We start from the raw sequence: 13,005 nt of genomic DNA on the forward strand, positions 1-13,005 counted from the left end.
TTTATATTTATGACAAATGTTTTTGTGGTTTTATAGAGTATTTTAATACCATAAATTTGTTCATGCACAATAGCAGAAATAATAAACAAAAAGATATTGAGGTAGTATCTGTAAATGCTAATAGTCCTGTGAAGCCCCTGCACTGGCCCAGTAATCAAGGAGCCTCAATCTACTAACACCAGTGAGGGACATGCACATTGGGAAGGATAACAAGTACACACACAGTAAAGTACAATTTCCCTTAAGAGCACACAGAGATAACAGTCAGTCTGGGGCTGGTTTCTCTCTCTCTATCTCTCCAGATCCCCAATAAGACTCCCCACTGGCACAACTATAGGGTTAAGATTTCAGCCAAGTGGTCAAGCCAAAACCTCAAGCACCCTCTCTGTCCAATCAGTGTTTTGCGTCCCTGCCCAAGTAGCTGACATATACAAACACTTTGAGATTTTATTTACATACAAACACACAAACACTCCTGGGGAAGGCTGCCATGGGTTCACTAGCTATGCCTTATTCTGCCCAGACTATACAGTAGTACCAACTGCCATCAACCACTACTATATCAGCTACTATAAGGCCCTTCCCAAAGGGTGACCAATTCTACTGTGTAATGTTACTATTATGCAAATGGTAAGTGTGTCCAAGAATTTTAGGCTATTTAAGAGTGGTCTCTACAGTATCACCAAATACATATACAAGTACTCTAAAAGCTTAAATATCTCTAACAAACAAGCTACAATTAAAAAGTTTAAATATATTTAATAATAATAATAATACTCAATAACTTAACACAGTGACAACAGAGTTCAGAATCACAGGAAATATTTTAAAACAACATTGCAGGACAGTCTCACATAAATACAGAAAACATCTGAACTAAGCTTGCTATATTCCTATCTATCTCTAAGAGAGATAATATGATCTAAGTCTTACTTATTCAGCCAGGCAAATACAGATAAGAAGTGCTGAAGATGGATGTGAATGTGTTCAGGTCCAAGACAAGATACAAAATGCACAGACTTTCTCTCTGTGATAGTTCTTAAATTACTATCAAATATTTCTGCTGGCTTATCTCAGATTACACCATTCTTGTCACCTCTGCCTTTAGTTCTCAGGCTAACAGGACCTTAAAATATAACACCTCTGTGTTAAAAATGCTTGTCTCTAAGAAGTGTTGCCTAAAACTGGAAGTTGTAAAACTGTTAAACACTTTTACCTTGGAAACCTGTAATTATTTCTGTTTCCAGACAATAGAAAGAATTTCTAGCTGCAGACATTCTGTCACCTAGCTGAGGTACACAGTCGTAAAACTCTTCACTTATTTTCTCAGAGTTTGCAAATTAACTCTGTATGTTCCAACTTCTACCATGAAAACACATATTTTCCCAGGCACATAGTCCATATACATTTCTGTTCTTTTCCAGTAGGGTACACTGTGGTTACATTCTTGAAGCTCAGTACATAAAATGCAGTTTAACATAACATATAGTATTCTTACATTTGTAAGACAAGCATACAAACCATATTACTATTCACAAATAACATAGAATTATTTACAAAATTCCAACTAGCTGGGCTGGCAGCCTTCACAAGTCCATATAACAAAGTTGGCATCTTTGAAAAATTCCCACTTACTGGAGACACTGAAACTTGTACTAACACACAAAACAGTCTGAATACATTCTTATTATTACAGTGATTTTAGGGAATAATTTTTCAGGATGTCTAAAACTATTAAAAGCAATAACTAGCTGGTGGTAACTGAGTTGCTGGCAAAGCTCTAACCATCATAGTTCCCTTAGAGATTGACAGTGATGGGTTCTGAAGGTGGAGTTGTTAGCAAACTTGGCAATTTTATTTTAACATGACTCAAGTCTGGTGAGATCAAGTTTTCTGACTTGAGTAAGAATTGACGCGACATACATTAGATATGAGAGTAGATGGGTTTGTGCTAGAGTGATCCATGCCTGTTCTGAGAGGAATTGTTTATGCCTATCTAAGGTTCCCATTTTTTGTGGACCTTTTTTATGGTTTTTGAGATATGGACATTGAAGAGTAGGTTATTGTCAATTTCTACACCTAGGAGCTTGGTATGGTCAGAGGGAGATATGATGGTACCATTTTTGGAAGAGGTTGAAAAGGATAGGGGGTAGGTATAGATTTGTTGGCGTGAAAAGTATCAATTTTGTCTTATTGGAGTTTAGTTGGATATCAGTAATCAAACTTTCTACAGAACTGAAATATTCTTGTGTGAGTTGCTGTAGAGTGGAAAGTGATGGAGCAGAGCAGATAAGAGTCAATTCATCAGCTTACTGTATAAGGAGGGCATGCTGGGTGGAAGTGTGTAGATTCTTGGTAAATATGGAGAAGAGTAGTGGGCCTAAAACTGAGCCTTGTGGTATTTCTATTGTAGTTGGGAGTAAAGGAGAGTATATTCTTTGTCATTGAACTGATTGCTGCCTATGTGACAGTTTTTAAACCAGGCGATAGAGGAAGGGGCAATGGACAGAGAGGCCATGGAGTCTAGAAGTTTGGTGTGTGAGACCATATCATATACTTTTGAGAGATAAAAAAATATTGCAGAAACAAAATTATTGTTATTTCTGTGAAGGTTGACCTTGTTGGTGAAAGAGAGGAGAGCAGTTGTGCTGTGATTTTGCCGGAAACCATGTTGTGTGCAGGAGAGAAGATTGTGTGTGTTTAGGAATTTCATGACTTGAGAGTGAATACATTTCTCAAGCAATTTAGATAAGGGGGATAGAATGGCAAAAGGACAGTAGTTTGAGAAATCATAAGAATTGCCACCTTTATGAAGTGGTATGATATGTGAAACTTTCCAGAGTTGGGGGATGTAGACTTCCTGTTTGGAGCGGTTGATGAAGATAGAAACTGGGTAAGATAGGGATTCAGTAGCAATTTTTAGGAAATTGGCTGGTAGACTGTCAGCTGCAAGGGTGGTTGGCATTAGTTTTAGGAGGAGTTTTTTAATAGTAGATGTAGGAACTGCTGAGAGAGCAAAGGAGGGTATATTGTCGGTGCATTTGTTAGGCATATGTGTATGGTTGTTATTGGATAGCTGGGAGGATAGAGTTAGGATGGATTCTGTAAAATAGTGATTAAATTGGGATGCTATGTCTTTGGTATTGTTGTCTGAGGAGGGGCTGGACTGGTAATTTTTCCTGGTTTTAGAAGGGAGTTGATAGCATGCCAAAACTATTAGGGGTTTTTGAGTGTTTATTTTTGACCCTAAGGAAATTTTTTTTTGCCTAGTTTGGTTTGTTTCTTGGCCTGATTTCTGAGTTGTTAGAAATTTTGTTTGGCTATGCTAGTGTTATTCTTTTTCTGGATTTTCCAAGCTTTATCTCTAGACTTTAGTCAAGCTCTTGTGTCCCTACTCAGCCATGGTGCATAGTTTGCCTTGACTTTGATTTTTCTAATGGGTACAACTTTGTTGAGGACATTTAAGAAAGTACTATTAAATTATTTGACTGCTTGGTCTAAACCTAGGGTTAGTAGTGGCTTCCAGTTAGCTTGTTTTAGAGTAGAGTTTAGCTCCTGTATGTTTAGTTTATGGTCATCTCTAACTTGTCAAAAGGTTATGGGCATGGGTATGTTGATGTATTTGCAAAGGAGAAAGGTGGGGAGATGGTCACTGAGACCATCTGGTAGACAACCTGTCTGGTAGTTTTGTTTGGGGCAATTGACTAGTGTCCAATCTAGAATAGATTGTTTATGGATTTTTCATCAACTCTAGTAGGTTGTTGAATGAGTTGTAAAAAAACAAAGAGATTAAAATGATTAGTGGGGTTGTTAGAATTACAGGCTATCCAGTCAGTGTTTAGATCACCTAGTAAGATAGTTTCCTGTTGCAGATTCTCTGAGGTCCACTGTAATATTTCCTCAATAGTAGGGAAGTTGTTTCCTGGAGGAATATAACAGCAAATAATATTTTAATATTTTTTTTGTTATTGTTTAAGTATAGAATTATAGCCAAGATTTCGGCACTTTGAAACTTGGGAAGTGGGATTTGTACAGGTTTCATTTTGAGATTATTTTTAAATAAAATTGCAGTTCCACTTCCCTTCTTGCCTACTCTATCTTGTCTTAAGATAATGTATCCTGGTGAGAGGATTTCTTTGTTTTGGTTGTTGGGTTTTAGCCAGGTCTCAGTGATTGTTAGTATGTCTGGGAAGTAGTGGGTTATAATTGCATGTAGGTCAGGAAGCTTATTGGATATGCTTCTGGTGTTGATATTGAGAATTAGCAAGTCAGGGTTTTGTTTGTTTGATGGTGAGTTATTAAGTGGACCTGGGTATGGGTGTATGTCACCTGATATAAGTAGGTGTGATCAGTAGTATGTGTTTAATTGTATGTGCTATTTCTAAGTTGGATCTGAATGATATTTTAATAGTGTAAGATGTAGTTATGTGGGATTTATGTATGTGTAGTATTGAGCTGACTCTAAATAGTGTGGGACTGATAGGGACGTTCATGTGTGAGTTTGTCTTTATGGAACTATGTGTAGTATGGAATAAAGTGTTTTCTAGTGGAGTGTCTGTGTGTATGCAAGTGATGTTTGTTAGGTATGTGAGGGTTAGGAAGAGAAATCCTAAAGTGATTTGTGTTTTTCTGGGAGTAGTATTTTGGTATAAGCATTGCTATGGTTTATATGTCAAAGTAGATCTGAAAGCATTGCTTGTTGCTGCTTTGTGACTGCTTAAGGCAAGGAGCTAGATAGTGGGTGTGGATTGTTTTAAAGAGTAGAGATTACTAATTGGTTTAAGGTATGGTCAGGTGATAAGGGGTTAGAATAAAAGTAGGAGTAGTGGGGGCGGGTGAGAATTGGGGGCAGGGTATGGGAGCGGAGTGAGCCATAGGCGAATGGAACGAGACCAACCAGACCATGAGAGTGTGGAGCCAATCTGTATGCAGGGTCTGAGCAGAACATTGAGAATGAGAAATGAAAGGGTGTAAGTATATCACAAGTTCCCTACCAAATTCTCTTGTAACTTTGTTTCTTTTTTCCTTTGTTTGTCTTTTAGCGTGGAAGTATAGTTAATGAGACTATTAGATTATTAATTCAATCAAAATGATTGTAACATTATTCCAGAGTACAGTGGTATCAGTTGTTGCAAAATACACAAAAAGAACACTTAACTTACAGTGTGCACACTTCACAGAGAGGGGAGATGACTGTGGAAGAGAAGTATTAGCGTATTTTAAAGATGGCACCATTCTTATCAGGCCCTTATATAACTTCTGTCCTATGCATTCCTAGTGGGGGAAGAGGGTAGGGACTAGTTGTAGGAGGAGTCCTGTGGGAGCGATTGACAGGTCTCTCAGCCAGATTCTGGAGAATGGGCAATTCAAACAAAAACAATCAATTGAATCAAACTGCAAGTAAGTGATATGAAGAGAGTACCAGGAGATTAGATGAACTGTAGTTAAGTAAATGGAAGTACAGTTTCAGGGGCGAACTAAACTAGCACAAGTTAATTATTTCTGGTGTGACTTAATTCTGGGGTAGTGCAGTTTAGTTTGGAAGTGGATAGCTATTTCCATAGAAAAATAGTCTAATATTGACTATTCACAGATGAAACTGGGGGAAAGGCACAGTTGGATGTAAAAGCCGTAGATAAAAATTAAAAAATGTGGCTTGTAACTCTGAAAGAGAGGTACGGTATCTAGAAGTATGTCATCAACTAGTGTCTGAAATGGGGTCTAGCAGGAGGCTGTGTTCTACATGAACTACAGAACAAACTGGCACCCCACCTAAGTGCCATGTTCAATCATAGCCTCACCTCAGGCTATGTGCCCACTGAATGGCACACAGTGACAGTTATCCCACTCCACAAAGGGGGAGCTACCACAGACCCTGGAAACTACTGCCCCATTAGCCTAATGAGCCTGGTCTGCAAGGCTATGGAGCGTATCATCATGGAACTTATAAGCAATGACATTGGTAATCTCCAAACTCAGGACCCCACCCAGTTCGGGTTTGTAAAAGGCAGATAATGTCTCCTAAACCTGATAGACTTCTTTGAAGCAGTCACCAAAGCTGTAGATGAGGGTAAGGTGGTTCACACAGCCTATCTAGATCTCGCCAAGGCTTTTGACACCATCCCCCACTTTGGAATTATAGATAAACTCACTAAACTAGGTATAAATCCCTATGTCACAAGATGGGTTGCCAACTGGCTCACTGACAGAACCCACACTGTGAAAGTAGCAGACTCCAAATCCAGCTTCAGACCAGTGACAAGTGGAGTACCACAAGGTTCAGTCCTGGGTCCTCTCCTGTTTGGTATCTACTTCTCTGAAGTACAGGCCAACACAGAAGGTCTTTGGCTAACGAAGTTCACAGATGACTGCAAACTAGGAGCCATAATCAAAACTCCAAAAGATGTGGACATCCTACAAAAGGGCCTTGCTGAGACAGATGACTGATGTCAAAGCCATGACCTCAAGCTCAATGCCAAAAAGTGCATTATCATTCCTTTTGGTAAAAACTCAGTACCCATGAACTACCACATAGGTGGTAGTCTACTTAACACCGAAAGTGTGATAAGAGACCTTGGGACACAGGTGGACAGTAGTCTCTCCTTTGATAATCATATCGCCACAGTAGTCAGGAAATCCTTCTATTTGGCACACCTCATCACAAAAGGTTTCTCATCCAGGAAAAAAGAGGTCATTGTTCCCCTCTACTCATCACTCATTAGACCCATTATAGAGTACAATGCCCCTTTTGGTATGTACCTCACAAGACATCTACAACAACTGGAAAGGCCACAGAAATACCTCACAAAGAGGATTACTGGCCTCAAAGAGATGCCCTATACAGACCGTCTCAAAAAAACTGCAGCTTTACTCCATTGCATATTGCCTACTCAGAGGCAATCTCTGCCTAACACACAAAGCTATGTCAAACCCAGAGCTTTTAGACATGCTCCACTTAAAGAAATCCCAGTCCCTACGAGCTACACGCTCTAGGGACCTAAACCTCGTCACCACAATATACAGAACATGCTGGAGGGATGGATTCCTGTCCCAGAGACTTCCCATACTCTGGAACAAACTACCTATCTATATCAAACAAAGTTCCTCATTAGCACTGTTCAAGAAAAATCTTGATGATTGGATGGGAGATAGGAAATTCACCCCGGGGATCACTTCTGTGGCTCTGCTCGACAGTGGCACAGGAAAATAATTTTCTTGGGTGGCGAAAGCCAGGGTACCTTTGGCTAGGCTTATATAGGCCCTAGGGTCAATAGCCTAGTACCTACCTATGAACCTATGAAAACTGGGCTAGCTAGACAGGCCTCTGCAAGTGTGTACACTTTAAACAACAAAAATCCTCAGCATATAAAGATATTAACACTAAAGTCTTTATGTTGAAAGTTAAGACATACATTGCTTCTAATATGAAGAAAAGTCTTGATTGCAGAGAAGCCTTTTTAATATTTTCCCTGGAATTGCATTAGAGGAGATGACTGCAGAAGAGAAGTATTGGTGTATCTGGGGTGTTTGCAGTGCATTTATGAGTAATAATTTGGCCATAATTTATTTTTCTTCCTATTACAAACATCAGCATTACACATGATAAATTGCTATTTTTGGTGGTCTGCCTGAAGTGGGATGTTGATATTGAAGTAACTAATCATTAACACAGTAGCACTGTTAGTAACATTGCCACCTCATAGTATATAGCTCCGGCTGTATTTTTTTCTCAGTGGATTATACGTTCCATCCCTGTATCTGCATGGGATTATTCATGTGTAGGTTAGCTTGACATATGTGCGTATGAGTGTGCATGTGTGTGTGTCTGTGAGACTGTGTGCATCTTGTGAAAGACTGAGCTTGTCAATGGTGGTGCCAGTATGTGTCGGCTTAGGTGAAACATCATTATAGCTTATGATAGATGTAGCCTTAAGGGCAGAGCATGCATATGTATATATGTGTGCGTGTGTGTGTGTGTGTGTGTGTGTGTGTGTGTGTGTGTGTGTGTGTGTGATAATATCATTGCTTTTTAATTGTTGACGCAACCAATATTGCTAGGTACATATCTGGGTAAAAGTTAAAAAACAAACAAAAAAAATGCATCACAGATCATTCGGACTCTCAGTGCTTCTTGGTAGCCCCCAATGTATAATTAGATTTTTGACACAACCTTAGTAAATGTATCTACCCTGAACCTCATCTAGTCATAAAACTGACAAACTCAAATACGTGCACAGAAGATCACTGCAGCCTGTGTAGAGCAGGGGTCTGTGGATAGTGAGGTAATTACCACATTATTTTTTTTTATAATGAACCCACTGAGGTTTGCAGAATTCTCACTAGTTCCATAATTTTCCATACAAACCTGAAGGTTAATCACAAAAGGTCGTTACAGCTTGTTTAGAACCAGTGTGCTGTTTTAGGAACAACAGTTCTAAATACATTTCTTTTGTTATGTTTTTTTTTTTTTATTTTCTTCAAACTCAGACATCAGATACATTTACAGGTAGTTATTTGCTCTGGATATGGCTAAAGCCATAAATTCCAACGCCCTGGATCAACTAATCCATAGTCCCACCAGGGGCTCCAATATCCTAGACCTGGTCATTACCAACATGGGAAATCAATGCTCCATACCTATGGTCACCCACTCGTTAGTCAGGTCTGACCATAAGCTAATCACCCTTAACATCCACATCCCACCCCCACCCCCCAGTAAAGAAACCACCATAAAAAACTTCTCCAAAGCCAACTTCATGCTACTCAAGTCAGAAGTGACAAACTTCATGACACCCATGCAGACGGGAACTGAAAGTTCAACTGCTGAATCCTACACTATGGCACTGTACGAGCGCATCCACTCATGCATGAATCGTGCCATCCCAAATAGGACCAAAATGCTCTCATCCAAAAAAAGGAAGCCAATCTGGTGGTCCCCTGCCATAAACAAACTTTACAACAAAAGGAAGAAACTTTTGCAGAAAAGAGGAAAATCCCAGGATGCAAAAAACTCCCCTACTAGCCTCAGTAAGAAACTGAGATGCCTCATAAAATCCTCCAAAGCTAGTTACGAAAATAAAATTGCCAAAGATTCCAAAGACAACCACAAAGCATTCTATAATTATGTCAAGAATCTAAATGGCAATGCTCAGATCTGCTCTGAGCTAAAACAGAATGGCATTAAATATACTGATCTGAAGGATATTGCCAATATCCTGGCAGATCGATTCAGTGCCAACTTCACCCCACTCTCACCCCCTAAATGGCCCATCTCAATACCGGAAGATTGCCAAATTCCAGTAATAACGGCCACACAGGTACAAAACGCACTCTGTAAAGCCAAGAATACAGCATCCATGGGACTGGATGACATCCCGGGCTGTGTACTACATGAACTACAATATGAACTGGCACCTCACCTAAGTGTCATGTTTAATCATAGCCTCACCTTAGGTTTCGTGCCCACTGAGTGGCACAGAGCTACAGTTATCCCAATCCACAAGGGGGGATCCACCTTGGATCCCAGAAACTACCATCCCATCAGTCTGACAAGCCTTATCTGCAAGGCCATGGAGTGTATTATCATGGAACTTATAAACAAAGACATTGGCAACCTTCAAACACTGGACCCCACCCAGTTTGGGTTTGTGAAGGGCCGATCTTGTCTCCTGAACCTGATTGACTTCTTTGAATCAGTCTCCAGAGCCATGGACAAGGGTAAGGTGGTCCACACAGCCTATCTAGACCTTGCCAAGGCCTTTGACACCATCCCCCACTCTGGAATCATAGATAAACTTACTAAGTTGGGCATTAATCCCTATGTCACCCAATGAGTTGCTAAATGGCTTACTGATAGAACCCACACTGTAAAAGTAGCCAACTCCAAATCCAGCTCCAGACAAGTGACAAGTGGAGTACCTCAGGGTTCAGTCCTGGGGCGCTCTTGTTTGGCATCTACTTCTCTGAAGTACAGGTCAACACTAAGGGACTCTGGCTAACAAAGTTTGCAGATGACTGCAAACTGGGAGCCATTATTGAATCCCCAAATGATGTGGATACTCTACAAAAGGGCCTTACAGAAACAGATGCTTGGTGCCAGAGCCATGGGCTCAAGCTCAATGCCAAGAAATGTATTGTTATCCCTTTGGGAAAAACATGTATCCATGAATTACCATATAGGTGGCAGTACACTAAACACAGAAAGTGTGATAAGAGACTTAGGGACACAGGTGGACAGTGGTCTCACCTTCGATAACCACATCGCCACAACAGTCAGGAAATCCTTCTATGTGGCACACCTCATCACGAAGGGCTTTTCATCCAGAAAAAAGGAGGTCATTGTCCCACTGTACTCATCCCTCATTAGACCCATTATAGAATACAATGCCCCATTTGGTATGTACCTCTCAAGACATCTGCAACAACTGGAAAGGCCTCAGAAATACCTCACTAAAAGAATCACAGGCCTAAAGCAGATGCCCTACGCTGACCGCCTTAAACAACTCCAGCTATACTCTGTCGCATATCGTCTACTCAGAGGTGATCTCTGCTTAACATACAAGGCCATGTCAAACCCAGAGCTGTTGGACATGCTACACTTAAAGAAATCCCAATCCCTCAGAGCTACACGCTCCAGTGATCTAAACCTTGTCATCACAATAAACAAAACATGTTGGAGGGATAGGTTCCTGACTCAGAGACTCCCCAGACTCTGGAATAGATTGCCCATACATGTCAAGCAGAGTGCCTCTTTGGACCTCTTCAAGAGGAACCTTGACGATTGGATGGGAGAAAGGAAATTCACCCCAGGGATCACGTCAGTCGCCCTGCTAGACAGGGGTTCAGGAAAGTAAATAATGTGGGAAGAAATAGCCAGGGAATTGTTATGGCTAGGCTTGTATAGGCCCTAGGGCTGATAGCCTAGTACCAACCTATGAACCTATGAACCTATGAACCTAAGCAGCATGCTGTTATATACATTGAGTAGCTACATCTTGAAATATCTTACTATGCTCTATTTGTTCATCCAGTGTTGTCCAAGTCTGGCATCATAGTGGTACACAGATGGTGACTATATTTTGAGTGTAGGGGTAAGAATTAGAGAAGTATACAGAAGGATGCTGCATTTTGAGGGTAGGGGTAGAGTCACGCTGTATATTTATTTTAAAGAAGCCACTTGAAATATGGGGTGTGACCATTTGTGTCTTCATGTCAAACATACTCTGGTGGGATACAGAAAGTGGCAGTCTTTTTAGGAAGTAAGGGTAGGGTTGCAAAGGCTATTCCCAGATATGATGTATGTGTCCTCACAATGATTTTTCTTCTCTGTTTGTTTGCAAACTGCCACTTTTTGAGACACAACTTATTTCTTCCTTAACATGATTTTTGGGTCTAATGTTGAAAAATAAAACTCTGAAATACAATGAAGAACATCTGGAGCTACCATGGATTCTGATGCCTTCCCCAGACCACTGGATTAATTCATTGGTATTTTTCACAATTATTACAGTGGCATCCAGACCAGTTAGTGTGTGTTGAAAGGATGCAGGAAGAAGTTGAAATGTAAGGCAAAATGTGACAGAAGATAGGAAAAAAATAATCCAGTCAAAGTGGGAAGACTGTGATGGAAGAACCAGGGAGTATATACAAAGGGAAATGTGTGTGTGTGTGTGTGTGTGTGTGTGTGTGTGTGTGTGTGTGTGTGTGTGTGTGTGTGTGTGTGTGTGTGTGTGTGCGCGCGTGCGTGTGTGTGTGTGTGAGTGATAATATCATTGCTTTTTAATTGTTGACGCAAACAATATTGTTAGGTACATATATGGGTAAAAGTTAAAAAACAAACAAAAAAAAAACAGTTAGCAAGTCAAAAATGCATCACAGAGCATTCGGACTCTCAGTGCTTCCTGGTAGCCCCCACTGTATAATTAGATTTTTGACACAACCTTAGTAAATGTATCTACCCTGAACCTCATCTAGTCATAAAACTGACAAATTCAAATATGTGCACAGAAGATCACTGCAGCCTGTGTAGAGCAGGGGTCTGTGGATAGTGTGGTAATTACCACATTATGTTTTTTTTTAATGAACCCACTGAGGTTTGCATAGTGCTCACTAGTTTATTAATTTTCCATACAAACCTGAAGGTTATTCACAAAAGGTCGTTACAGCTTGTTTAGGGCCAGTGTGCTGTTTTAGGAACAACAGTTCTAAATACATTTCTTTTGTTATGTTTTTTTTTTTTATTTTCTTCAAACTCAGACATCAGATACATTTACAAGTAGTTATTTGCTCTGGATATGGCTAAAGCAGCATGCTGTTATATACATTGAGTAGCTACATCTTGAAATATCTTACTATGCTCTATTTGTTCATCCAGTGTTGTCCAAGTCTGGCATCATAGTGGTACACAGATGGTGACTATATTTTGAGTGTAGGGGTAAGAATTAGAGAAGTATACAGAAGGATGCTGCATTCTGAGGGTAGGGGTAGAGTCACGCTGTATATTTATTTAAAAGAAGCCACTTGAAATATGTGGTGTGGCCATTTGTGTCTTCATGTCAAACATACTCTGGAGGGATACAAAAAGTGGCAATCTTTTTAGGAAGTAAGGGTAGGGTTGCAAAGGCTATTCCCAGATATGATGTATGTGTCCTCACAATGATTTTTCTACTCTGTTTGTTTGCAAACTGCTACTTTCTGAGACACAACTTATTTCTTCCTTAACATGATTTTTGGGTCTAATGTTGAAAAATAAAACCCTGAAATACAATGCAGAACATCTGGAGCTACCATGGATTCTGATGCCCTCCCCAGACCACTGGATTAATTCATTGGTATTTTCCACAATTATTACAGTGGCATCCAGACCAGTTAGTGTGTGTTGAAAGGATGCAGGAAGAAGTTGAAATGTAAGGCAAAATGTGACAGAAGGTTGGAAAAAAATAATCCAGTCAAAGTGGGAAGACCGTGATGGAAGAACCAGGGAGTATATACAAAGGGAAATGTGCG

The sequence above is a fragment of the Protopterus annectens genome, chromosome 8.part0 (genome assembly GCF_019279795.1).
Source record: "Protopterus annectens isolate FY-2018-M chromosome 8.part0, PAN1.0, whole genome shotgun sequence".
In the NCBI taxonomy this organism is placed as follows: domain Eukaryota; kingdom Metazoa; phylum Chordata; order Ceratodontiformes; family Protopteridae; genus Protopterus; species Protopterus annectens.